Source organism: Pleurodeles waltl, chromosome 5, assembly GCF_031143425.1.
Source record: "Pleurodeles waltl isolate 20211129_DDA chromosome 5, aPleWal1.hap1.20221129, whole genome shotgun sequence".
Classification (NCBI taxonomy): Eukaryota; Metazoa; Chordata; class Amphibia; order Caudata; family Salamandridae; genus Pleurodeles; species Pleurodeles waltl.
Window position 1 is genome coordinate 738,269,345 of NC_090444.1, and position 26,205 is coordinate 738,295,549.

A 26,205-nucleotide genomic window follows, 5' to 3' on the forward strand; every position below is an offset into this window, starting at 1 on the left:
CCAAAGGCCTGAGGTGCGTGTTGATGCAGTGTGATTTGTGTCCAATGCTCAGAGTGTCAAAGTGAAGAAATTCAATGAGGCGCAGCTAAATGGCAGGAGTCACTATGACTCTATTAAGGCAGCCAAATGTGTTGTTGTCTAATTAGTGACGTGCATGAATAGATGAACGAGATTCCTACTGTCCCTACCTACTATCCAGTGAAACCACAGCCAAGGGAACAGGATTGGCAGGATCAGTGGGAAAATAAGTCCCTGTTGAGCTTGACACTAGTCTGGCACTGTGAAGAGACATGAAAGGTGTAGGATAAGTTGGAGTTTCTCAGGCTTCCGGGAAAATGCCACTACTTTTATTGTTTTTTCACTTCCCCGGTGAGGGACGGTATGAGTCACATGGGGCTCTCGCTTCTAGCTCCAAGTGCCCATCGTCTGCCAGGTGTGGCCCACTCCCAGGAGAGTGGCAGGTGGGAAGTTTGATTGGGGTGGCAAATGATACCAGAGGTGTCTTAAGGCAAACTGAGGAAGGACAGAAACCTCCTGTAGAACAGAAGGGCAAACAATTGCTTGATCTCAACTTTTAGTATGAATGCAGACTGTGCAAGCAGAAACTCACTATCCTTGTGACCTTTTGGGTTCAACCAGGAGGTGTCAGAAAAGTTATGACAGGATAACTGGCTTGTGGAAACCAAGTGTTCATAGCAACACTGCTTTTTGTTTCTTTGATGTTGGCTTTTCCTATCATTGCTAAGCAAAATTCCCCAAGCGTTGGGTTGGTCACCCACTAATAGTGAACATGAGATGGATTTAGATTGCTGTGAGACAAATTAGTTTTACCCTACTGGTGTGTTGTTTTTATAGTAATCCTGCTCAATACAAGCGGAAACACAGGTTCAGACATTTGGTGTATTTGCTTGGCTGAGGAGCCAATGAGGCAGAGCTACCAACTGCAGGATTATAACTGAAAACCTCTAAGTCACAATCCCCCTAAACCGTAATGATACCGCAGTGCCGTTGAGCCTCAGTTGGCCTGGAATAGCCGGCCTCTGGAACTGTGCGTAGGGTCACCTACTTGGGGACAAAGCATGGACAGAAGGGTGCCACCTACATCGCCCTTAGTGTACCGCATGTTCATGGGGCACCTGGTGCTAAAAAATTCGTAGACCTGATTCTGAGTCAGGGTTTCATAAGTAGCAGAGCAGCCACCTCGCTGTGATCTATTGAAATTCATTCTATGAGCCAAGCTTTTTTCTCCATCCCTGGGCACTTACCCCCACCCCACTCCCAGGAGGCCCTTTGCTGCCGAGGAGTGACAGAGGGGAAACAGGCCAGAGGGAGGCTGCTTCCTCAATGTGCCACCCAGCACTGGCCCCCCCCCTCCCGCCCTGCTCCGCTGGATGAAGGAACGGGGGCATGATCCCTTGCAGGTCAGCGGGGCAACCAGATGGCCAGAGTGGAATCACCCCAGCACAGTAGTCATCAGAACGTAAGTAGACTCACAAGTGCTTTCCTCAGAATTCACAGCCACTCTTATTATTGTCAGACTGCCATGTGCCTGAGGTCTGGTTGTTCTGGTTGGCCCTGGCCATCTGGTCGCTGGGTCAGCCTTGGCCATCTTGTCATTAGGCTGGCCGACCAGATGGCCAGCGAGCTGACCAACCAGATGCTGGCAGGCTAGCTGACCAGATGGCTGGCGGGCTGGTCTGGTGGCTAACTCTGACTTTTGTCACCCTCAGGTTCTGTAAGCACCCACTTTGTGGGGGCTTAATAGCCAAAGAAAATCAGCTTGCCAGGCAGGACCAAGGGGAGAGGTTTTGGGGTGGGCTGGGCTTAACCCTTCTTGGCTCTCCAGTCCCATGCTTCAGGAAGGTGGAAAGCACCTACCCAAGGAAGCACCCTCAGCCCACGGTATGGTGGTGACAGTCACTACCCACAGCAGGGTGGCTGAAGGCTGGGGAGCACTCTCTTTCTCCTCCACTGGGTTTGGACCTAGAGTGGAGACCAGCCCTGCATCAAGGCTCAGCCCGCCCAGGGTGCTGATCTGGAACACAAGCCAAGGAGAGCTCTGAGAAGCCCTCAGCAGATTCCATGGGCATGGTTTCGAAGGCTGCGACTGCCAATGTCCTCCATCACCCAGGAGGTTCCATTGGCTGGCCCAGCACAAGGCTTAGTGTTCTCTGCCACACAACCCCCCATGAGAGTGGGGCTTGGCAACAGGGAAGCAGCAGGCTCAGGAAGCCCTTTTCCCCGTCCTCTAGCATGGACAGAACCTGTGGTAGTGCCCTTGGTCAGACAGGGCCTGGGCTCCATTCACTGGCCCTCTCTGCCGCAAATCATGTGGGCAGGGCTCCACAGTCCCAGACAGGGCAGCCTGCTCAGGGACTATTTGGCGACAGGCTGGTTTTTTGGAAACACCATGATCATGCCCCTCCGGTCAGGACTTCCGAGCCACAAAGCGTACAGGATGGGGTTCTGCAGGGTCAGAGAACCACCAGGCTGGGCCTGCAAGCCCATTGGGTCCCTGGGCTCCCTTCTCTGGCCTTCCATGTCACACAATGTCCTGGATGGGGGGAGAGAAGCTCTGACCGTGCACCGCGTCAGAGCTCAGTAGAAGTCTTTCGTTAAGGGACGCTGCAAGCAGATGGCTGTCTTTGGCACCTGACCATCTGGTTGATCTGAACCGTCTGTCATCTGGCTTTGCACTGTGCATTCCTATGGCTCATACAGATGACCAGACAGATCTGGAAGTTTCTATAAGGGCCCATTTGCGACTTCAGGACCAGTCAGGGATCCAGGAGGTCGGTGCGTTTGCGCTAATGGTCCCCTCTGCCATTCAGTGTGCACGGATTACAAGAAAGATTATTAGTGACAGGTACTCTGGACCTCCGGGCCTGGGTCCTCAGCTGCCTGTCGGCCCTGTCTGAAGGGCCTTTCCTCCAAGCCTGTCCCCATGGAGAACAGACATGGACGTGAAGCCGACATCCTGCACAGGGCGTCCTGTCCAGAAAGGATCCAGCCAGCACCATACTTCAATTGATTCGAGATGTTGGGTCCATTTAGGGATGGCTTGCTTGGCCACCTTTGGCTGTTGTTTCAAGGAAAGATCTTCAACCCCACCATGGACTGTCTGACTTGAGGGCCTGTCTTTTGCGGAAGCCCTACCCAACGGAGCGAACGTCGAGCAGCATGGTAGCTTTCACCCCCCAGTGGCTCAACCAGCATGGAAGGGGTCGGGTTGCACCAGGACTCAGATTCCACCTGGTGGTCTGGGCCTTGTGCGCTTTGCCATTGCCTTTCTCCACCCAGCCATTACCACTGCAGCTCAGAACGAATGTTCAGTGGGGTGTCCCCATCACTCCTGCGTCTCACTCAGGCTGCACTTTGGACTGCTTCTCCCTTCCATCATTGCGGAGACAGCCAGGCACACTGGTGCCCATGTGACCTTCCTGTTCCCTGCAAGCCCCCCAGGCAGGGGATTCCCCCATACAGCAGGCTACTAAGTGGTGCGAAACTTGGTCCAGGATAGGTATACATCTCCCCCAAACCTATCCAGCAGGTTGCGCTACCTGTTTGATATTATCAGTAGCATGTAGTTGTCTCAAAGCTAGGCAAATGCAAGTACTTACTGCTGGTATAGTGAAACTGCGAATGGCTCAATAAATGAGTTATGGCTAATTCGATCACTCCTTCTGTCACTCGGATAACTGTGGCAATTCTAGAGCTAATATATGCTGATGAGCTCTGACCTCCTGGGTTAGACCTGACATGCTGAGGTAGTGTTTCCCCAAACTTTTTTGTTTTTTTCTAGTAGGTTTTGCTGCTTCTCCCTTAGTGGCCTTAGGGCCCTGGGCACTTTCCCACTGTCAGTACAGTGTGAAAGTGCACAAGCATCTTCCTACATATGTTAGGAAGTGGCACTGGCCAGTGTATGCATGTGTGCCCACTTGTGTTTTAAACATGTGTCCAGTCTGTCTTTGCAGACCTGTGTGTGTGACTTGCACCTATGGTGTTCTTAAACATGTGTTTAGCCTGCTAATGCAGGATTGTATGTGTGCAAGGGCACTTATGCCAAGGGAGTAAAGAATGCCAATGTGTGTTTTCACTAGATATGACAGCTGCTCTGTCCATAGGTTAACATGGGGGGAAGTTTTCAATTGGTCCTAGGTGCAACAGTGTGGGTAGCAGCCTCATAATGCGTCCTATCGCTGGATTCGTCCTGACAAACCTCTTCCCATGATGGAGATTTTGTTACTAATAACTTAGAAATGCCACTTCTAGAAAGTGGGCACTTCTATGCTCTAAAACGTGGTGTGTGCCTTTTAAATTTGACTTTAGTCCTCACTGGAGGAAGACCCCTGCCATTAAGGGTCTGGCTGGATAGATTGGAGTGAGAGTTTTTTACATTTGGGGCCAGATCTTGATTCCCCTAACTTCAAAAGCACACTACAGTATAACTACTGGTGCCACTCTGCAGCAAACAAGAGATACGCTTGTGGGGACGCAGGACTGGAGATACTGGACTGCATAGTGAACACTGCCAGAGGAGTCTGTTGTGGACTAGGAGTAATTACTGCCATTGGAAGGAACTGCACACCTTTCATGAATTGTGGCTGGCCTGGGTCGGATTGCCTGCTGCTCTGTGGCATCCTGGAGTGTGCTCTCCAAGGGCTTGTTGGCTTGCCCTGTGTTCTTTGGTGGAGGTCTAAGGGACATCAAAAACCTCTGGTCAGAGACCTATACCTTCTACCCATGACATCTGGATAGCTGTGCCCTCTTAAATGCCCACATCGTCTGCTGGTTTCCATCTGGTAGCAGCGGTGTGAGCGTGGAACCAAGTATTGTGCCTGGAGACCCGATTGCCTGGTGTGGAGCACTCAGAATACTGCTTGCAGTCAAGGAGTATGACCTTTCATCGTGGAGCCATGACATGCACGAATCCTCTTGTTGGTGGGATGCAGATTCACCAGTTGCGGCGCACTACGTCGATCGTGCTGCATTTCTCTCATGCTCCTTGTGTGCGGTGTCCAAATCACAGGTCGTGACCCTCAGAGGTGGGGGCGTACCCATAGCAGTGCCGCATTTTACCTCGTGCGGCACCGCTGAACTTGCACCTTTGTGTATGATTGGAATTGTCTGGTGCAGCTCAAATCATCGTGCACCAGACTTAGTGCCTCATTCCAGGAGGTACGGAATTGGTAACTCTTTTTGTGATGGGAATTGTCTGGTGTGACTCGTCATCTGGCACCAGACATTGTGCCTCATTTCAGAGAGGTACGGAATTGGTAACTCTTCGTGTGTGATCCAAAGTGTCTGCGTCGACTCAAGTCATCATGCCTCCAGCCCGTGGGGGTGGAGTAGTAGGGGATGGTTGAAGATTGGAGGAGGGTTTGGGCCCACATGGGCTGCTAGTACAGTAACAACTGACTAGCCGGATATCAGTGCACTCCATTATTCCATGGCACCATGTAGCAGTGCGGAGTGAGTGTGTCGGAGTGACTGCTTGTGATTAACTGCACCGCATAGCGGTGTTGCTGTACATAATGTTTCCTTTCTAAAAGATTATTATGGTTGACATTGGTTTTTATCCACATGGCCAAAGCCCACAAGGCTATTTGAAAATACTGTAATTACTTGGGTGTACACATTACTGCTTTTGTTGTGAACCAGGTTGCACCCTATAACTGTATGGTATTGAGTGGGAATGATCGCTAGGGTGTGTCTCGTGCTGACATCGTTTTGCACTGCATGAGGGTGTTGGAAGGGGAAATACGATTTTTCCCAAATGTACATATTGCTGATGTCAACTTAACACGGTTGGACCTAGTACTGCTAGTGTTATTTCCGAATGTGGTTTATGCCCAGACGTACTTGAAGTATATGTTGTGTTAGTTTAGATGTGTGTTGAATGCAAATCTTCTTTACATACCCAACGTATGAAGTCTCCTTTGTGATGCTCAGTGTAATTGTGTCAGTGTGTTGTGCCAATGCCTTACTCTTTGCCCCTGTGATAAGCCTGACTGCTCCGTGCCAAGCTGTCCAAGGGTGAGTGCAGGTTATACAGTGAGTGTGATCTCCAACCCCTGACAGAAATGGTAGGTTCTACCTGGCTAGTGCCTCGCCTCAGCAAACCAGAGCGTGCCGCCTCCAACACTGGCTCACCAGCCCCTTTGGTAACTCTAGATAGTCTCGGGCTGATGATACGTCTCTTTGATGGCACGATACATTTAGATGCCTGTCCTATCACCTTTTGATTGTAATATCTGTGCCTACCTTGGTGGCCACAAGTAACATGGAATCAGGGTTCAATTCAGGAGAGGGAGCCTGAGAAACGGCTACCACAAACAAGGAAGCCAGCATACCTGCAAATTACCCACTCCCGACCCGGGGAGCTGGTGAAGACAAATAACAAAACAGAACTATTTGATGGCCCTGTAATTGAAATGAGTACAATTTAAGGGGCAGATTTAGGAAAAGTGGCGCTGCACAGTGCAGTGCCACTTTTCTTGCGCCCGTTAGCGCCCCTGCCGCCTCCATGTTTGCACAGTATTTAAAATATGATGCCCCATGCAGGGTAGGGGGCAAATGCATCAACATTTTTGACACTATTGATGTACTGTTCAGGGTTAGCACCAACATTTTGGCACTAACCCTGAACAGTACATAGGCGCCCGTTATAAATAATGGTGTTCCCCCTTTTAATACCTGTTCTGAGCAGGCATTAAAAATGCAGAGAAAAATGACGCAAGTAAATCTTTTAGATTTCTTTGCGCTATTTTTTTGCCCCCCCCTTTACAGGGAAATGCCCCCCTTGCACACATTATGCCTGGCGAGGGAAAATGTGGAGCAAGGGGTTACATAGTGGCACAGTGCAGGCATTGCGCCACTTTGTAAATTTGGCGCAGCGACTTTGGCCTTGTTGGGCCACATTAGCGTGAAAAAATTATGCTAATGTGGCATAAGGAGGTGCTAGGGGTTCCTAAATATGCTCCTAAATCCTTTAAAGAAGATTTATTGGATGGCAAGTCTGGTGCCAGCATCAGTGGTAAATCCAGCTCCAATAGCAAATACTAAACTGCAGTTAAAAAGCTCGGATTTGGATCTTGAGATCAAGTTGTCAGTCGGCTGCAAGATGAGCTACCATCTGTGCTAGCCCCTGCCTCTCTGTGCCCCCTTGATGGTCTTTATAAGTGTCCTGGGGGTCCGAAGCGTTTACTAAAAACTGAGAGTATTATCGGTAAGGCATTGTCAGTAAGCTGGAAGATCTCATTTTTTTCGAGTTTATGGTGAGGTTGGAGAACCTCCCAAAGAAAACAACCACTCAGATTATAAGGGACAAGTTATCTGCTGGATGATGGACGAATAATAGAATGTCTTCAGCATATAGGGACATGAGCAGTAGGCCTGGTTCGAATTGCAATCTGCGGTGGAGGTACTTCTGCTGGCGATGCCGAACTAGGGGGTCAATGGGTATAATGAAAAGAAGTGGGAATGGGGACGCACTGTCTAGTTCCTCTAGTGATGTCAAAAGTAGCTGTGAGAGAGCCGCTGGACCATATGTGTGCCACAAGGTGCAAATGTAATAGAATGGTGAGCGCAATGAACCTGCACAGCATTCTTAATTTTTGTAGCACCCCCGGTAAGAATGGCCATTCTAAAGATTCAAATGCTTTCTCTGCATCCAGTAGGGCCATTGCTGCAGGCACCGTTGGGGAGATTCTGTTCAACACTGAAAATACCGCACACCGATTCAGAGAGGTGGAGCACCAGGGGACAAACCTCGACTACAAGGGTGAAATTATCTGATCCAACAAAAGTGATAAACCAGTCGCCAAGACTTTAGTCAATATTTTGTTATCAAAATTTAGCAATGATGAGAGCCGTTATGAGGTGCAGCACAGCAGCTCCTTACCAGGTTTCGCTGATAATATGATTATGGCTTTTTGCAGCATCAGAGGAAGGACCTCCGGTGTCCAGTGATTCAGCATACATTTCATGTAAGTGTGGTGTGAGTAGGTGTTTATAGGTTATATAGAAAACCCCATGAGATCATCCAGGCAAGGGGCCTTGGACTCATCAAAGTAAATCGATTGGTTGTATGATCTCAACCCAGAAGCTCACCCTTCCTGTACTGGTGGGTTCTAGAATGTTTTCCTAGAAATGCAACCTCCCTCTCAGCCAGCTCCCGAAATTCTCCCAGTAACGATGTATGGTGCAGCAATTGTGGTTCATGCCGTTGTTGTGTATCTATGTTGTCAATATCTTGCAGCTCAATCTCTATGCGAGCCAGAGCATTGCGTATGTGTTGCAGCACCCCCAAGTGTTTAGATATGATTTTTGCTCTAATGTAGACCGGTAAGGCTTCACAGAGGATAGACTGTGCGAGGACGGAACCCTTGTTCAGTTCAATGTAGTCCATAAAAGACGTGCGGAGCTCAAACAACAACACCTTGTCAAGTAGAGCATTATGCGGAAGGCGCCAGTGGCGCTCCACGCCCCCTCCCCGTACGACATACCCAGTACCATCTGAATGGGGGAGTGGTCATAGAGAGTGCGTTGGAAATGGGCCACGCTATCTAACCATGGGGTGACAGTGGAGTGGCTGAGAGTGACCAGTAGTCTATGCGGGTCCAGGTATTATGGGGGGCAGAATAGAATTTGTAACCTGGCGAGGTAGCATGTGCTAAGCTCCAGGCATCTTTAAGAAGATAGGTGTCACAAAGTTCACAAAGGGTCTGCAGGGAATGCGACTTGCCACTCGGTGCTGTGTCTGTGGAGTCAAAGAGGGGACCTAGTATGAGGACGCTTCCCAGTATAATGTGGTCTGTATCTATGCATCCCAATAGGGACAATAGGTCTTGGAAGAACTCTGGGGAGTCTGTGTTCAGAGCGCAGATGTTGAGAAGTAGTATACTTGAGCTTGCCAATGTTCCCGCAACACAACATACCTACCATCTATCATATAGGGGGGTAGAACATGATAGATTTGTGCATTAAGTTACACACACCCACGAATAGATGCTATAATTTCAGAAATATTGAAGGGGTGCCCAGAAGGAGGCAGAGGTGTGGAATTCCCTGAGGGGAGGTAGGTCTCCTGCAAGAATGCAATTTTCGTGCCATGGGGGGTGGGGGTGAGATCCTGAAGTACCTGCTTGCCCTTGCTTAGGTTATTAATGCCTCTGATGTTCCAAGAGAGGAACGGGAGCTCTACTGCAGGGCCCCGGCTATCATGCAGCACCGTCATGTAGAGTCATGCAGGAAAATGCAGCACTACGGATCCAAGAAGATGGGGCCTTCCTACAAGGCAGACAAACAAACATAAATAAAACCCCCAACAACTGACACTCCAAATAAAGCAGTACAATGTCACATGTGGAGCTGCCATAAAAGATAAAAAAGAAGGCAGTCTAATACATTCTCTGGCACTAATCAATCTGGTGGAATAGGTCCTCTCTGACCGAGGCTTGAAGGTCCGGGTGGACAGCGGTCAGGCGTGTCTCAGCAAGGGGAGAGTTCTCCTTATCATTTTGCTTACAGAAGCAGGACTTCTGCAGGAGGAATGTCAAAGAAACAGGCCATGCCATTGATGTCCACCTACAGCCGGGCCGGGTAAAGCATGCCCTACTCAGTCCCAGTTTAATCAGCAGAATTTTGGCCTCAGCGTACTTGCGAGAAGCATCTTGCATAGCCACAGTGAAGCTAGGGAAGAAGGAGAGTTTGGAGCCTTGATATTGTACCTGTCCCATTGTGTACACCAAGTGGAGTGCAGTGAACTGAAAAATCAGGAGTCAGGCGATATTAGGGCATGGCGGGACACCAGGTGAGGCTGTGGGAAAGGTGGGTGTGAAGTGTTGGAGGCCCAAGAGTTCAGACAGAAGGTGCCTGACAGAGAGATCCATACACCCAGTATCTGTGGTTTCTGCAACTCCCAGAATGTGCAGGTTTTTGCGGCGGAATCTGACCTCCAGGTCTTCATCCTTAATGGCCACAGATTTAAGGAGCCATTCTAGTTTCTCTAGATGCTTAGCAACTGTCACCGATCCATCTTCTAGTGTCGAGATACGCTCTTTGACTCCATCCAACCTGACATTTTGGCTGTCCAGGCACTCCCACATGCGATCAAGCATACTCGTGAGGGTATCAAAGCAGGCATATCTGAAACAAAACCCCAGACAGAGTTCCATCATGATGGCTGCTGTAGCAAATGAGCGCTCCTGGTCTGCAGGTCTAACTGCCCCTCCCGCCATATCTTCCTGGGCCTTCGAATGCTCCGTCTCCCTGGCACTTTCGAATGGAACTTTTCACTGCTTAGGGTCTCTGCGCATCATCGTACGCAAGATTCTGGGTGCAGTTTGTGACCTGTGGGCCTAGAAAGATCTGTAACAGATGCAGCAGCCTAAAGTAACTCGCGCCCCTGCATGCAAAGTTTTTCATCAACAATTTTACTGCAAATATTACATTGCTATTATCAATGATGTCATCAAAGATGTCATTAGTGCCGTAATTTGTGGGATAATTAGCGGTGCATGGTGAGGGCGTGGGTTAGAGTTACCTTAGGGCATGAGTTATAGTTACTTGAGATAACTCTAACTATAACAGGTGCATTTCTATGGTTTTGTATGTTTAAAATGTGATCCTAACTATATCGTCCCTGTAACCTTTTTTCTTTAAGTGAATTTCTATGTTTTTTAATTCTATTTCCTAACTATAACATCCCTGTAACCTTTCTTTTTTTCAGTGAATTTCTATGGTTTTATTAACTTAAAGTAATTTTCATTACTGTACGTTAACCCAACCACCACCACGAACGCCCTTCGGCCAGTCCCTGTGGCCAACCCCCCCCTACAACCCAACACTGAGAGAGAGAAAGAAAGAGAGAGATTGAGAAAGAGAGAGAGAGAGTGATTTAGGCTTTGATGAATGATATACTTAGGAGTATAATTTTTTGGATGCTAATATGGTGTTAGAAGGCCAAAAACACAGCGGCATATTTACAAAGTGGTGCAATGCATGCATCGCGTCACTTTGTAACCCTTTGTGCTACATTATGCCTGTGCCCGAAAAGCAGGCGTTATAAGGAGGCTTCCATTGGTTACAATAGGCCTTTGGGTGCTTTGCAGGATTAGGATCAAACATTTTTACGCTAATCCTGCAAAGCACCAGGCTAGCGTAAAAAATTCTGGCGCTAGTCCCCTAACTACCACCATAGTGCGCTATATTTTAAATACGGCGCACATATGGTGGATTAGTAGGGTGCTAAGGGGTGCAAGAAAAGTGGCCCTTCACTTTGTGCAGCACCACTTTGCTTAAATATGCCCCTTAGTCTGAGATATTTCTGTACAAATTTAAAAGAAAAATGTTTTTGTCAATTAAAAAGAGTGAGATCACCTTTCAGTATGTAACTTGAATTTTTATTGTTGAAAAGGAACTAAAGCAGAAAATGACCATAGTCTCACCTAGACAGGAACCCTTATCCTTCAGTGTGCATGTTTGTGACCCTAACCACTAGGCCAGAAGTGTCTCCTTATTGTGCAGTGTCCAGACTTAGCTATGACATTCAATTCACAAATATTAAGGGGAAAAATACTTAAATGTTCCATCACTAGGAATGTTTAGCAGTCAAAACACCGGAAACTAAACAGACACACTTTCATGAAATACTAGGATTGGAACCTTCAATCTATTGACAGTGAAAGAGCTTTACTATTAGGCCAGAAGAGTCTCTTGTCTGCTGCCTATTAAAACTTCAATTAAAAAAATTGCGCCAAACATCTTGCTAGTTTGATGCTTTCTAGTCATTACATGGAGTGACCATTGTAGTAACAGTCTCTTTCTCTCTTCCACCCCATTATGCGATGGAAGAGAGAGAGAGAGAGTGACAAGACCCCGGGAGGGAGCCTCAAGGCCCCGCAGTCCTAGCAGGTTTCCTGCATACTACAGGAGCCGGCATTGCTCCCACAAACAGGGAGCTGCTTAAAATAGCAGCTCCCTACTTGCGGGAGCAATGTTTTCATTTGCTGAAATGATGAAAACTCTGCTTTCTGCAATTGGAGTGTTTGCTCTGACTTGGCGGGAGCTATGAAAGCTCTCAGCAAGTCACAGCAAGCAGCTATGTCCCAGAGGCAGGCTCCCCGGAACACAGCAGGAGCCGGCCCTGGGGCATCTATGGCTCCTCGAGGGGGGGCGTGCAGAACCCCTCCACTGCTGAGGAGGTGCTGGTCCCCGTGGCCCCCTACATAATATTATATTGAAGCCCTGGGGAGGTGGCGGGCCCCGGGGCTGTGGGTGGGGCCTGACGACCCACTGCTTTTAAATTTTGACACGCCCTTGAGACCTGGCCCCTGGTGCTGCATCTAAACAAGCATGGGAGGCCACGCTTGTTTCTCTTAATTTGTTTTATTTGGCGGATCCTACGTGTCTCCTGATGAACATTTTAAAAAAGATGCTTTTTTTGCTCCTGGGGGTCCCTCTCAGACCCTAGCACCAAAGCTAAGGGGCCAGGTTGTCCCTACCCTGACCCCTTTTTTTTGCTAATCATTTTTTCAGGGACTCGGCTGAAGCCGAAGCCCAACATGGCTGTCAAACACTTCCTTGTTGAAGTGTTGGCAGCCAACCACATCTCACCTTCACTCCCCTATATATACTAATGTGTTTTTATCTTAAATCTTTTAAGAACTACTGAACAGATTTACACGAAATAACAAAAAGAGATGCTTTCTGGACCAAGTGCTGACTTTCTGCCAAATTTGGTGTAATTCCGTCCAGTGGTTCGGGTGCTATTCCTGTTCAAAATCCCTATGGAGCTTCCATATCCAGCTTTTTTGACCCCCCCTTTTTCTCAGCCCCTGCTTGACTGATCCCCCCGAACTCTCCAGAAAGCAGCTGACATGATTGTCACATTTTTTCGGTAAATTTTGTGAAGATTCGTCAACCGACACCAAAGATATAGGGAAGTAAAAAATTGCTTTTTCTATAGAAACTAGGTCCTAACTATAACTACCTAGTGGTGACCGCCAATAGGTTTTACATATATATATATATATATATATATATATATATATATATATATATTACCCAATAGATAACTGTGACAATACATGGATATGAGCAAATAAATGAAAGACGATTAAAGCCGAATACCATCTGGTTTATGGGCTTTGTAAACTCTTCTCATTTATCAATAAAAAGTTAGTCTTTAATGTTCGTGGATATGTTTGGTGGCATGTCTTGGTGTTAACTATCTTCTTAAGGATGAGTAATTATAATTAGACATTTTCTACTTTTAGTTTTCCATCAAGGTGTTCACAAATAGACAAGATAAAATATGTAATGTAATGCTTCCATGAGTCTGATAGAAAATTCCATTTTTGTTTGACCAATGAAGATCCAGTTTGCTGTTTCCCCACTCTAGGTTGAGCTAATTCTTTTCATATACACCTCTCAATCACGACCACCTTGGCAAACTCTGTGCCACTCTCTATGCCTCCATGATATTTATATATATCACTCTCAATTCCCTCTGTCTTCCCTAACTTTCTCTACCTCAGGACCTCTCTCTGTTCTTCATTGCCCTTTCTCCATTTGACCTCCTTGTATTTCTCACACAAACTTGTCTCTATCTTTATCTCACCTTTATGTTTGTCTCTCCATGTCCCTAAACTCTTTCTAATCACAGTCCCTTTCCACACAGCCCTCTAGCACACCACACCCCCTCATCTATCTCATTTTTGTCTCTACCTCACATCACCCTCACCACTGTACCTCCTTATACCCCTCTACTCTCTCTCCCTCTCTGTTTCTCTCTCTCACAACTTACCTTCTCAATGTACTAATGGGTGAAAAATGAAGGATTGGAATGCTACCTCAAGCAATTGTTACCGGCTAGACTACATCCGATCACCTCTTGGGTGATTGATTGCCCATAATAGGCCTGGCAACCACAGACAGGCACAGTGTTCAAAGCCTACCACTGCCAATGTTTGTGAATTCTGAAAAGTAGTACATTTGCACCCATTCAAGGAGTATGCCTAGGGGCGCAGATTTACTAATTTGTTTAGTAAACCTGTCACTTTATATATTTAAATTTCTGGTCCAAAAAATGAATAAAACTCTTAGGGAAATGAGAACAGTGAGAAAAACTGACACAGATAGAGCAACCTGGCTTAGGGCCCACAGACACAACTGGCAAGCACGCCTATAATTCATTCAGGGGATATTTCCCCCAAACACCACACCATGATGCTATCACCCTACCCATCCTACCTGGTCCTGGTAGTTTTCCCTGGGAGCTCATGACTGTGGTCACGAACAACACAATGGCCTGAGGTATCTGCCCTGGGATCCTTTTTTTCAAATATATTTTCACAGTACACATTCTCCTTCATCTCTGCTACGAGAAGCCTTCATGGTAGAGTTGCAAAATTTGTGCATGTAGGCAGGGATTTATGTGTCCATGTGTCCGGGAATCACCTTTTAGAAATCATTTTATTGTATCTCATGGCCCCATGTACTAAGCCAAAGTTTCTCATAGAGGTGGGTACAACAGCAAAGTAATAGGGCGAGCCGAGACGAGCCAGAGTCCAGCTAATGGGCTGTCTTAGCTTTAGGAATCTCTGCATGAGGCAGACCATGAACACATTTGGTATGAATCCAGGGACCCCCAACTGAGTCATTACTGAAAGCTGGGGACCTAGTTCAGTGGTTCCCAACCTGTGGTCCGGGGACCCCTGGGGGTCCGAGAAGCCTTCTCAGGGGGTCAGCGAGAAAATTAAAAAATATTAACAAATATTGACAAATTAGGTCCCCAGCTTCCAGTAATGACTCAGGCGGGGGTCCCCGGATTCCCATGATGATTCAGTGGGGGTCCCTGGGTTCCATTAATGTTAAAGTGGGGGTCCTCAGAAATCAAAAGGTTGGGAACCACTGACCTAGTCTATAAATATTATTTCATTTTCTAAGCAGATGCGGACCCCTGAGTAGGTTTTGCAGACCCCCAAGGGTCCCCAAACCACAGGTTGGGAATATATAGTGCAACAAATATGATATAAAATATGATACAGTATCTTTGAAACTCAAAAAGTGTATTACATTAACATGCCGAAGTGTTTCACCTTAGTACATCATATTATGTCACTGTATAGACAGACATTTATTAAATTTTATAGTTAATGGCATTGCGGTTTGTGTGCTAGCCATTAATGTTTCTAAGATCATAATTAAAAGCTTAAAGGCAAGTCAGTAGTCATGTGAACCCTAAACATGGTTTAGATCCTTACTATAACTGGAACAGCATTTTATTCTATTAAATAAAACATAAGAGCTACTTGTAAGCACACATCCCAAACTCAATTATTTTAAAGTGCTCTTAAATACTATGATAAAGAAAAAGGGGGCTCTGTGAAATCAAATGTTTGTCTAGGTTGACATAATTTGGACAAGCAGGGAGAGCTGTATTGATTCCAGTTTATCTGGTTTCACATTGTTAAATTAAGCCACCAGATATATATCTGTATATCTCTCCTCTTTTACATCAAAGCTGACTGTTTTGCCTCCAATTCTTGGTATACAACGAGAAAAACAAACATAGCATACCCGACTCATGTCAGCCAGACCCAACTGCCAAGCCAAGAATTAATTTATGCAGGGAGTGACACACCCCAAACACCCCCCCAGCAAAGCTATGCCCCCTGCTCATGGCCTTAGGCATCCTCTCCTGGCTGTCTAATAGTATTCTGAACTCCTTGATACCCTTAACTAACTGTGAGTACCTTGATTCTCTGCCTTAACAATACCCTTCATCCCCTTAAGTCTCATCCCTGCAGCTCATCACCTCTTCTCCAGTGAATCTGAGTGAAAAGACCCCACACCATTTCACCTGTTTATATACTAATTGTATGATGTCCTACATCTTTAATGAGAACAATCAGCTACACATTTTAATAATTGGTACACTACTTCCCCTTATCTGCTGTTATACCGAGCATTTAGGGTGAGATTTACTAAAAATTTTCACCGTGGGTGCGCCACTTTTGTGGCGCAGCTGCGACACAAAATGCTAGTAGATGTTTCCAAAGCCACACAAGGGGTGATTTGCACCACCTTGCATGGCTTTGTAAAGAAATGTAATGCAACTCAGTGGTTTGCACTGCATTGCATTACATTTTGTTCTGCAAGGCATTCCATGGGAGGAGCATGGGTGTTCCCATGCATCCACCCATCGATTCCACACAATCCCAGATTTACAAAACTTTGTAAACCTGGAGTTACGTGAAATCACTACGCCTCTCAGAGGATGCTGCAACAACAAAAAACATAGGGCGAAATTTAAGAAAAGTGGCGCTGCATCATATGCAGCACCACTTTTCCTGCGCCCCTTAGTGCCCCCCTAACTCCACCATGTGTGCACTGTATTTAACATACAGCGCATCTGTAAAGACGGAGACCGGCAGTAACAGGTAATATTTTATTCTAAAATATGCGGGGACTTTACAGGAGCAATGTCGGAACCGCTCCGTTCATTCTGATCCTTTCCTTCCTAACCGCCACCTTCCGAACCCCCGTCTCGTAGATCGAATGTGAATGTCAACCTTTCACATTCGATCTACGCACCACACATCTTCCCCTCTTATCAACAACAACAAAACAAATAACATACTTAAAATTTGGAAAATACATATAAGAGAAAATACATAATACATGTACCTCTAAAGGAAATTAATTTTTTACATTGAATTGGAAGCATTCCCATTTAGTTAACTTCCCTTCACAAATTCATTGAAATGCCTTGGTAATTTCCTTTCTCTCAAACTTTTACGAATAGGTATCACGTCATCCTTCCGATTCCTAGATTCAAGACCACGGAATTCACCGCCTCCTTCACCTCTGTCTGGCCGCGCATCCTCGTATCCCCACAAATATCCACTCTCTTCATCAAAATCTTCACACCCAAATTCCTGGGGAATGTTACTTGCTTTAAACAAACTCACATGCCGCAAATTACGTACTCTTCCATCCTCAAGCTGAACTGCACCATTCAATACCTTCACCACTTTCATAGGGCGTGACCATCTCGCATTCCCTTTATTTATTAGCCCAAAATTCTTCACACGTACGTACTGTCCAACTGCCAAGTTTGGCATATTTTTTCCACTATTGATTTTGCTTAAAACTTTGTTTTGATACTCTTGCACCCGATTTCTCACAGAGCTAAAGTCTACCCCACCAAAACTTCCTTGCCTTCTGTTCATCAACCACCAAGGGATTAGTTTAGAAGATGGTTTCCGACCCCTCAGTAACTCAAAAGGTGTTTTTCCAGTGACTGAATGTGGCGTAATTCTGTATGATAACAACATATTTTGGATGGCCTCCTTCCAAGACAAATTAGATTCTAAAGCTAACTGTATAGTGTTCTTAATAACCTTGTTGAACCTTTCAACCTGACCATTGCCTTTAGGATGGTATAATGACACCCTCACATGATTTACCCCACAGCTCTTCAAAAAGGAACTCATCTTAACAGAAGTAAGTTGTACACCATTGTCCGAAACAATAGTTTCAGGAATTCCTTCCCTCGCAAATACATCTTTTAAGAATTGGATCACAGTATCAGTAGTTATATTGCCAACCATACGAACCTCTGGCCATTTGGAAAAATAATCAACTAGGACAATCGCATACCCTTCCTTAGCAGGTAAGTTAACAAACGGACCCATAAAATCAATTGCAACTTTGCGCCACGGGCCATCAGGCAACTCAACCAACTGTAATGGTACCACTAATGGTTTCACAGACTTATCACTCAGTACACACTTACCACACTCTCTTACCCAACGATCTACCATACCATCTAACCCCGGCCACCAAAAAACTTCTTTGATCTTCCTCCTGGTACTTGCCATGCCACCATGACCTTCATGTCCCAACTTAACAATGGTATCACGCATACCATAGGGAGGCACAATTTTATCACCTCTTAATATAATATCATTCGACACAGACAATTCCTCTTTAATCTTCCAAAATGTACTGCTCTCACCTCGTAAACTACGTTCTGATGGCCATCCTTTCAAAATAAACTCCTTCACTTTCAACAAAACCTCATCCTTCTGCATTTCTCTCATCCACATGCATTCAGATAAATTGTCATGCACATTCCCATTTTGCAGAAACATAGCATCCCTATAAGTGAACGCAACATCACACTCTCCATCATCAATTTCCTCGGCACTACTATGCGATAGTGGTAACCGAGACAACCCATCTGCTACACAATTACTTTTCCCTGGAAGATGCAAAATCTCAAAGTGATACATTTGTAATTTCGAAGCCAACCTAGGAGTAAGGTTCCTTCCCCCTCCCGTGCTCAAAATATTAATCAGAGGTTTGTGATCCGTACAAATTTTAAATTTGCACCCCCATATATACATCCTAAATCGTTGCACAGCCCACGTAGCGGCCAATAACTCCTTCTCAATTACAGAATAGTTCCTCTCTGCTTGAGACAGAGTACGAGAAGCATATGCAACCACCCATGTGTCTCCTTTCTTCTTCTGAGACAAAACCGCACCAATACCATATGCGGAAGCATCTACTGCTATAATACATTCAGCAGTTTCATCAAACGATTTGAGACAAGAGGCATTGACAATTTCTTTCTTTATAGTCGAAAACTCCTTGGAATGTATCTCTGTCCAGCAGAACGTCGCATTTTTCCTCAGCAAGGCACGGAGGTTCTCCACCTTGGATGCAAAGTTTTCCACAAAGCGAAAATAAAACTCTGCTAGGCCTAAAAATGATAACAATTGTTCCTTGCACCTTGGTTCTGGAGCCTCACTAATAGCTTTGATGTGACTAACCTTAGGTCGAATACCATCCTTAGAAATAATATGACCTAAATATTCCACGTGGCTCTCTCCAAATTTGCACTTTTGATCCTTAGCAGTTAATCCATAGTCACTCAGTGCTTGCAATACTATTTTTAAGTTCCGGTCATGCTCACTTCTGTCGTGACCATATACTAAAATGTCATCCTGGAATACCTTTGCCCCCTTAACATTCGAAAGTATTTTGGACAATTCCCTCTGAAAAACTGCAGACACACTAGCCAATCCAAACGGCATCCTTTTGTACTGGAACATCCCCTCCGGTGTCATAAAAGCTGTACAATGTTTAGACTCAGGACTTAAATGTATCTGGTGATACGCACTTGCCAAGTCGATGGTTGAAAATACAGTAGCATCTCCAATAGACGACATCAATTCCTGCAAATTTGGTAAAGGAAATGTATCTATCCAAATTGCATCATTGAGTGCCCGCAGGTCAACACACAACCTGAGGTCCCCACTGGATTTTACCGAAATTACAATCGGAGAAACCCAATCGGAGCACTCAATGGGTTCAATAATATCATTATCACACAAATCCTTTAACATCTCCTTCAATTTTTCTCTATAATTCAAGGGAACATTCCTCAACTTCTGCCTTATGGGAACAGCATTCTCCTTTAATACAATTGTATGTCTAAAATTTTTCATACTTCCCAAACAACCACTAAACACGGTGGGAAATAGTCCCTTTATATCATGATACAAATCATCCTGTGACGTATCCATACTCACAATGTACACTGGCGGAGTAGCATTAGGGTCCACCCTCAACCCCAATTGACATATATGTGGCCAACCCAGAATAGTTGCCCCTCCTTCTGCCACAAGAACTTCACCTGAACACTTCTTTCCAGCATATTCGATTTCTGCCTGTATTTTTCCTACAATAGCAATTTTATGACCAGAATAACTGCAAGGACTGTTTTTTGTTTTTTGTAAACTCCTTCCAGGCCACAACTGATTAAATAGAGACTTGCCTATTATAGTGTACCACGCACACGAGTCCACCATAACTTCCAGTCGTGCACCGTCAATATTTATATAACACTTCGGAAATTGAAGCTCTTTTCCCTTAATGTTACGCTCTTGAATACTTAGTACCAAATTCTGAATTCCTCCCTCAACCTCATCATCATCCACATTCTCCACAACACAACTCACTTTTTTCTCGAAACTTCTGCAGACGCGTGCAAAATGTCCCTTTTTTTTACATGCACTGCAATTTTTCCCAATCGCCGGACAACCATTAAAATTTGCAAAATGCGAACTGGCGCCGCATCTAAAGCACACTCTAGTATTGTTATTCATGCCAGACTTGTTATCCCCACTACCAGACCAGGAAACCATTTTTTTCTTTTTATCCTTGCAATCCCTGTCTTTGCTTACGGTACAAACGTTGTCACAATCTTTAACTTCCCTCCTCATAGTTTGTATGCAATCTTCGGTAATCTCAATGCTCCTCGCCACTTCCACAGCCGTTTTTAAAGATATTTCCCCAGAAGACCAAAGTTTCTCCTGTATTTTTTTAGATTTAGTCTTCATTAATAATTGGTCCCTTAAAACTTGGTCATATGTCATATTGTCAAAAGCACACGTAACCGCTAAGCCTCTTAACACTGCCATATACTGGTCAATAGACTCATCAACCTTCTGTTCCCTGGAATAAAATGTATATCTTTCCATAACTACATTTATTTTCCGGCCATACCTATCCTGTAACTGTTGTAAAGCACATTTATACACATCTACCCCATGCACATTATCTACAGGTGGTAAATTTTTTAATTCCCTTAACCCTACAGCGCCCAAACGATGTTTAAGCAATGACAGGTGCCTATCAGGTGAACATTCGCCCTCTTCCAACACATCAACATATGCCTCAAATAAATCCAACCACAATTCCCACTGAATGGGCGGATCTCCTGGTTCATTAAAAAAAAATGGTGGAGGTTGAATACTAGACATTCTGTAATTAATAATGTCCTATATCAATAATTACTGAATGCAGTTGTATTTTTTTTTTTTTTTTAAAACAGAGTCCAGTCACAATAAATTCCGGCACATCCAACAAGTCAAATGTATAGATAAAGGTTCTTTTTGTAATTATAAGCACAAGGTGTGCCTATCACCGTATTCCAAATTAAACGTACCAAATTCCTTGTAATTGTATTTATAGCACACTAAACGTGCCTAGTTCCTTGTAATTGTAGACAATATTTGCAGGTACGAAGTCTACTCCTTAAAGATGGCTGCCAATTTTCTATTTGTAGGCACACAGGTGTGCCTATCACCGTGTTCCTTAATAAAGATTGAAAAGATCTCCAAACCACTTCAAAATGGCTGCTTCAACTGTGTTGTTCACTCTCTAGAGTAATTTGGGCACACTCCAACCCATAATTCCTGGCGTAGTTGCAGATATTTTTCCGAAACAGGAATCTTGCCAATACAGGACATCAAGAAGTACTTAATGCGCCGCCCCTCAAGTTATGGAAACACCAGCAGCCAGAAATTCGCCGAAAATAAAAGCACGATCCTCACCTCCGACATCGCTCCTGCCCGCCTCGTCGCCACTGTAAAGACGGAGACCGGCAGTAACAGGTCATATTTTATTCAAAAATATGCGGGGACTTTACAGGAGCAATGTCGGAACCGCTCCGTTCATTCTGATCCTTTCCTTCCTAACCGCCACCTTCCGAACCCCCGTCTCGTAGATCGAATGTGAATGTCAACCTTTCACATTCGATCTACGCACCACCGCATCATGGCAGTATTTAGGGAGCCAGCATCAACATTTTTGACACCAGTTTGGCACTTTGCAGGATTAGCATAAAAAAACTCTTGACTCTAATCCTGCAAAGCAATTGAAAACAATGGGAGCCTCCTTTTAACACCTGCTCTGAGCAGGCATTAAAATGGTGCAAAAAATGGTGCAAAGAAATCCTTTAGATTTCTTTGTGCAATTTTTTCGCCCCCCCTAACGAGGGAACGCCCCCCTTGTATACATTATACCTGGAGCAGGCATAATGTGGAGCAAGGGTTTAGAAAGTGGCTCAATGCATGCATTGCGCCACTTTGTAAATATAGTGTGTGGGAAAAGCCACTTTTGCGCTGCCTTAGCCTTTACACAAATGATGCTATGGCAGCGTAAAGTAGATCTAGGGGCTCTTAAATATGCCTCCTATTTTTACGTAGAGCGCGCAAGTGCTCTGGCCTGTTGTACTCTATCTGTGGGCTTTTAACCACGGTCATCACTATCACTCATTTATGGGCTTGCCTTTCAAAAATCCCTTGTTATCATTGGTAAATACTTTATGTTTGTCCCTCCATGGGGCAGTTTTGCTACTGTCTGGGCCATCGACCCCGTTACATGGATGATTGCACATCTGCCGATACTTTTTGTGTCTCTCCTTTGCGCTCACGCTCATGGCGGCCATGATGCCTTGAATCGGCTTGCTTATGTCAACTGTTTTACATTTCATTTTCAATTTACGTGGCAAGAAAAGTCCAGTTAAGAATTTACAATGCTAATAGCCCTAACTCGAGCAAACGCAAGACCCGTTGCATTGCAAATGCTTGTTTTACTCCTTGTTATTTCTTCTCTCTATGTGTGTTTCGGTAGCACCAACACATACACACCACCTTCTTCAGGACTTATATATGTCTTATATAACTCTTTCCCAATGATATCTATGAAAGATACAATGTGAACACTGAGATACAAGACATATTAGACGTACAATCTCATTTTACATGTGTAAAACTCAAAACAATCTAGTTATAAACAAATATTAATTCATAGTTGATATCACAGTTACATTTTAAAATAGAATAAAAACCATACGCATCCTCCCAACATCCTGTGGTATTCATACATCCTCAAAACTTCCTATCCATTCATAAAATATGGTCGCCAATCCACTTCCAAATACTATGGTTGGTTGTAATTCCACTTGTTTAATATTGTTTTTTATTTTCAATGGCATCAACTACAACCAACTGTGCAGCACTTTCAGCAAGGATCACTTCACAATATAGGCATCATGTACGATATTCTACACTTATATCAATAGCATTTTAGAGGAGATAAGTACCTTGTACTATAACGGTGACACAGAAGATGGACATGTGCGTTCGAAGACAGATACAGGAGAGCAGATAATGTGCAGGTGCTGCTGAACGTGTCCTGGGGTTGACAATCTACATTGGAACAAATTCAGCATATTTCAATGGGTCCAGCCCGGATTCGGTTCAGTAATATCTACTGGATCGAGGATCTGCCTGAAATCCCCCTCATTTCCTGCACTGTACTTGGGAGTATACATTACAAATACTAATTCATGAAATTAAAATCTTTTTACATTCTGCTGGCATATGGAGCGTAATACCACTGAAAACCTACCAAAGGGGCACATGTTTAGAAGTTTAATTGTAGTGCTAGGGACAGAAACATTGGCATCACCAGAGAAATTGGCCATTGAGAAAGTATAAAACACCCACACTATTGGACCTTTGCAGGTGTTTAACATGTGCTCTCTCCAAATGTGTTTTTAGTTCTGCCTGCAGAAGCATATTTATCCAAAAAATGTTAGAATATTAGCGCAAGCAGAACAAAAAAGTTTACTAAACAATCACATATTTTATAGAGTGATGGGCAAAGTGAGATTCCAGAAGGAGGCATATTTTCTGCTGTAAAAAAATAATAAATTGCTCACAGTCAGCAACATAGCTCGGCACACTCAGACATTTGACTGTGGAAAGAGGAGATAAGATGCATAAAAATTCACTTAATCTCAATCTCGATTGCTTGATTGCAAGGTTTCCTGTTTTGAAGGGAACAAGGACAGTGATCAACTCTCTGTAGGCAGCTATAGCAATGCGTTTATGCCTCGCAAAAGCCGCTTTCAATATCCTGTCAATGAGTAAATAAAATGTCCTACGTTTCTTTACAAACACGTTAATGGTTTTGTGCTATGCTTAACTTTTGATATATAAAGTCATTACATTTTTAAAACAAGCATTGGCAACCCGTAGGTCTGACGTTGCTGCACAGCTAGAGGTTTGGCAATGCTTGTTTCCTCACAATAACTTTAGTACCAAAAAATATTTAAAATGGTAACCAATGCCTGTGCTTGAATACGCATACCTGGGCCATCTCTGTATGTTTTTTTTTAAATGGTTTTTACTAATGTACAATGAAAACCATTTAAGAAATGATCCCACCAAAGCATGCACATGGGATCCTTCAAACTGCATCTTTAAATAGTTTTAAAGCTTCTTTAAGGATAGGTGCCGCTTGCAGTCCACGTACAGAAGGCGGTGCAATGCATGGAACACCAATGGCCACGTAGAAGTACCTGGGCAGCTGCTGTACCGAGGAACCTATTTTTTTTTTTTTTTTTTTAAGCAAATGCTCAGAAAATGTTTTAACCCACCAGTCCTGTGAGTGAAGGTATTTTTTTGTTGCGTTGCACGTTGTGCACAGTCAAAATTCTGTCACACACAATGAGGGGAGCTAATCACTAGAACGGGCTGACTCCCTGCCCCACGCTGTCTGCTGTGGTTGGCAGAAAGAACATGTGAATGACATTACAACAGACCAATGCATGATGACAGCTGACTGAACGCCCCTGTATGTATGTTTTTATATTTATGCTTTTCAAAAGTGTGTTTTTAAAAATCATAGGTCTTGGCGAGGGCCAGACTTTGAAGGACAAACAGCAAATCTTAGTTACTAATTGACAATGCACGTTTTAATGTGCAAATGAAGGCGTCTTGCTGATGGGTCGTGTGTCACTCCCAAAAATAGTTGTCCTACCTTGCTTGCTATATTATTTTGTGAACCTCACACTATATGTCCCGGCCTCCATTTTTTTGCTCACTCGAACGTACCCTTGGTGAGTTTATTTGGAGCAACTCCCGACCTAGAGTTGCACACACTAAATTATACCAAGCTACAGATCAGGGTGGTCTGGCACTCCCTAACTTTGAAAACTATTGCCACGCGGCCCATGTGCAATGGGTGGCTCGCCGGATCACTTCTCGTAATCTGACTGAAATGATTACATCAACTCCACCCTTGAGTCTCCCGGATATTCTCCGATTATTGTTCCACTCTTGTGTTAAATGCCCCGGATTCAATTTCTACACATAGCACATTGCTGTGATCGCAGAAGCCTCTGCCTCACTAATGGCACTATACCCTACACACCAGCCAATGCACTCCTGGGAACTTCACGTGGCCCTTGTACCACGTTGCTGGCAGAGCTGGCACCATGGCATGCTGCAGGACTCCACACTTTAGGCGATTTATAGGACAATCATGACCTCCTCACACATAATCCCTTTATGCAGGAAACTGGATTACCCCCTGGCGGTTTCCTTCTTCATCATTCATTGATGGGTGTCTTAGGCCAATTATGGGGAGACATTCCTCAGGAACCCCCTACGCATCTTACCCTGCAATATTTACATGTGTCTGGCACAAGCAGGCACTTGGTGCCATGGCTGGCAGAATCACTAAGACATCACACCTCCCCATCACTCATGTCACTTCGGGACCGCTGGGAGGCCACCGGTGGCACTCTATATACAGACAGGGAATGGTCTGAGCTGCTGGAAAGCCCGGTCCAGGTGCCACATAATGCCAGATTCCGACTCATTCATAATTATATTACCCAGAGAGTATATCTTACACCTGCTAAAATCAACAGATACTTTCACCACACAGATGCAGAATGTCCGCTCTGCCACTTCAAAGATGCAGAACTGCTGCACATGCTGTAGTCCTGCTCATGTCTACAACATTACTGGAGTGCGGTCGTGCACCGCCTTTCACATTGTGTTGACTGTACCGTGCCACCTACTTGGGAAACATACATATTGGGGCTCTTTCACAGTCACAACTTGATTTTTAGACCTGGGCTTTATCTTAGCCAAGAGACTCATTACCTGCCTGGTTAAGATCTATGACAATGTGGGCACAGGCAGAAAGTGTTGCACTTCACGGGGAGGACACTCTTGGCCTCACCAAATATCCAATAGCCACTAATTGGGACACTACACTGGCTGGCCTCCACACACCGGTAACTACCACACCCGAAAACGTGCCAGATTGACCAGTGAGCAGCGCACCAAGTATAAATGAAACACTATTGTAGCTGAGCCGACGGAGAGTATACCAAAAAAGCCCAACATTCTCCCCTGCCACCTCGTCATCATCCAATCAAAACTTCACTGATTCCTTACCTGCTAATCTCATTTACATTGCATTGGTACAGTCGTTGTTACTTCCTGTGCAAATGTAACAGTGTTCTTGACTACCACCTGC